Below are 3644 nucleotides of genomic sequence, written 5' to 3'. Positions count from 1 at the left end.
TATGTCAACTTATGACCTTCTGTCAGTGACCCTCGAAGAATTGGTCATAAATTTATGACCATTTTAGACAATTTGGTCAAAAGCTGTTCAGGGGGCTCCAAACCCTAAACCATTGCGACCATTTTGGTCAGAAAGGTCGTAATTTCCTTACACGAAATGGTCACAAAGCAAACAGTGCTAGTCCGCTGCCTTATTTCTAGTTGTTAATGACCAATATAGATGGTCATAGCCTTGTAGATTGTGGTGGGTTGTGATGACTAGGCGCCATCTCATCAGTTTTGCCTATGTGTCATGTCCATGTGGCAGTTTTTGCCCTAGGTTGTGAAGCAACCTATATTTCTATCATTCCCAAAATTCCCAAAAAAATCTCATAAATTCTTTGGGGCATATCTTCATCAAATATGTAAAAATCCTTCCTTGCCTAGTTCAAAACTAATTCAACAATATTCATTTTCCTATTCTGTTCACAATTATGAAGGAAGTGCTATTTATATATTCTTGATTGCCCTTGGAATTTTTGGGCACTCTTTCCTATCCAAATCATTACCGCATGACAAAATTCAGCTCCATTTGCCTAGCAAATCTTCCTCGGCAAATTTCCAAAGTTTTTGTCCACCTAGAAGCATTGTGAAGGACGTACCTTTTTTATATCTCTAAATGACGTGAAATTTATACAGTTCCTTCATATGCCCAAATTATCACCCTCCTCCAAATTGCAGCTCAGTCAAACCATCTATGTGAGCCCAGGTTCAATTTATATTTTATGGCCAAATTGGCACGTTGCAAAGCAAGTGTTATATAGACCCCTCCTATTACCCTCAAACTTTTCGCGCACTCTTCCATACCCAAATCATTGCCACATGATAATATTCAGCTCAATTTTCCTAGTAAATCTTTCTCGGGAAATTTCCAAAGTTTCTACCTCGAGAGAAGCTTTGTGAAGTAAGTACTAGCTAGGCTTACCCAAATGATCTGGAAATTTACCAGCGCATGACCATACCTACACCAATTTTGAGCTCATTTCATTCATCCAATCTCTCTCACTAGTCTTCCCAAGTTTTTGTCCATAGAAAAGCATTGTGAAGGAAGTACCACTTTGGCATGTCCAAACAGTATCCATTTTCTACAGTGCTTTCCTATGCCCAAATAACCATCCTCCACCAAATGGCAGCTCAATCCATTTATTATTTTGAGCCGAGCTTCAACATTCGTAGTCATGTCAAGTGTGGTAGTTTGCAAAGCAAGTACCACCTAGGCTCCTCCTTTTGAGCTGAAAATTTGTGAAGACGGTCTCCTTAGTAACTGATCATCCTCAGCCAAAAATCATGCCCATTAGCCATGTACATTTCTCGTACCGCTAATCAAACACTTGGCTGCTAATTCATGTTTGAGCATCGATTGGTCTCCTCGTGAGAATCTTATGTTGTAATTTTCTTCCTAGCACCTACCTGGGGAGTGCCGAACCCACTAGACATGCCTAGGCCGCCCAAAACACATGGCAACACCACGGTCACGGGGTGACCACGCGGCGGGCATGCGAGTTTACGTGCTCTAGAGTTGGGGCCCTCGGCCACCACCCAAACCTCGACGTATCGCCACCAAACCATGTATTTATGATTAAATAGGTATTTATGTAACTAGAAATGATTTTCGGAAAAAATAAATAGCAAACAATGAGGCAGCTGCAGTTCAAATTTGACCCGCTTCCAGCTGAATCGGCGGAAATTTGTCTTTTTCACGAGAGGTGGATAAAAACATTTTACACCCAATCATCTTGTCAATTGTACATCAAATATGTACTAGTATTTTAGAAAAATGATTTGGTCAAATTTTGCAACAATTATTTGGTAGATCCTTCACAAAAAAAACCTCCTTTTGGGCACTCAAAAATGGAAAATGGTTTTTTTCGTCCAAAGAAAATGAAAACTTACTTAGCCAACATTGTTTGCCATTCCAATATGCACCCTTGTGCACAATATGAGATCATTTGAACAAACTATGCCATGGATGTGGCCATAAGATTGATCATTTGGCTTGAAAGCCATTGATCTCCACACATGATAACTCGTTTCTGAGAACACTTTTTTATAATAATTACCGTATTACAAGTTTGTTATTTTTCCTAGGAACTTGGCCACATATGATGACACAATGCGAAGGTTTCCCAATTTTTTGATTTTTTTTGAATTTTTTATGCCCGTTTCAAAATACGGTCAAAACGGCGGGAATGACCGTTCCTAGCTAGTGGTTGAATCTTGAATTTTTTTTGGTGTTTCTCTAATTAAATAGATACTTATGTACCTAGAAATGATTTTTGGAAAAAATAACTAGCAAACTATGAGGCACCTGCAGTTCAAATTTGACCCGCTTCCAGCTGAACCGACGGAAATTTGCCTTTTTCACGAGAGGTGGATCAAAACTTTTTACACCCAACCATTTTGTCAATTGTGCATTAAATATGTCCTAGTATTTTACAAAAATGATTTGGTCCAACTTTCCAACAATTATTTTGGAGGTCCTTCACAAAAAAACCTCCTTTTGGGCACTTGGAAAATGGAAAATTAATTTTCCATGCAAAGAAAGTGAAAACTCCCTTAGGCAACATTGTTTGGAATTCCAATATGCACCCTTGTGCACAATATGAGATCATTTGAACAAACTATGCCATGAATGTGGCCATAAGATTGATCATTTGGCTTGAAAGCCATGAATCTTCACTCATGACAGCTCATTTCTGAGAACACTTTTCTAAAATAATTTCCGTATTACAAGTTTATTATTTTTCCTGGAAACTTGGTCACATATAATGACACAATGCGAAGGTTTTACAATTTTTTGATTTTTTTTGAATTTTTTATGCCTGTTTCAAAATGCGGTCAAAACGGCGGGCTTGACCGTTCCTAGCTAGTGGTTGAATCTTGGAATTTTTTTGGTTTTTCTCTTATTAAATAGATACTTATGTACCTAGAAATTATTTTTGGAAAAAATAAAGAGCAAACTATGAGGCAGCTGCAGTTCAAATTTGACCCGCTTCCAGCTGAACCGGCGGGAATTTGTCTTTTTCACGAGAGGTGGATCAAAACTTTTTACACCCAACCATTTGGTCAATTGTGCATTTAATATGGCCTAATATTTTCTAAAATTGATTAGGTCCAATTTTGAACAATTATTTGGTTGGTTCTTCACAAAAAAAACATTTTTGCCACTCAAAAAATGATTAAAAATAGCTAGAAATATGAAAAATGCATACAAATTGGTCCTAATCCATAAAATGTGGTCTAACTCTATTGAAAGTTTGTGTGGTACCCTTTTGCAAAATATTTTTGATAGCTACTTCATAAAATCCCTCTATTTTTAGTATTTAAAAACTATTTTACATCACTGATTTTCTGAACCAATCGTAACTCTGTCCACGGATTGATGACATGGCGTCCATCCATCCATCCATCCATATCTCCATCCCACATCCATCCATCCTTCTATCTACAGAAAAAAGAAAAAAGAAAAGAAAATAAAAGGAGATACCCCCACCCGCAGGCCAAACCCTAGCTCAGATCCCCCCGTCGCCCCCTTCCTCCCTCGTCCCCAACTCCTCGCCGCCGCCCCCTCCCCGATCTCGATCTGCCGCCGCCCCCTCCCCGATC

This window comes from Triticum dicoccoides, chromosome 1A, assembly GCF_002162155.2.
Source record: "Triticum dicoccoides isolate Atlit2015 ecotype Zavitan chromosome 1A, WEW_v2.0, whole genome shotgun sequence".
In the NCBI taxonomy this organism is placed as follows: Eukaryota; Viridiplantae; Streptophyta; class Magnoliopsida; order Poales; family Poaceae; genus Triticum; species Triticum dicoccoides.
The sequence above is the reverse complement of the archived record's forward strand: the minus strand, read 5'-3'. Positions refer to the sequence as shown.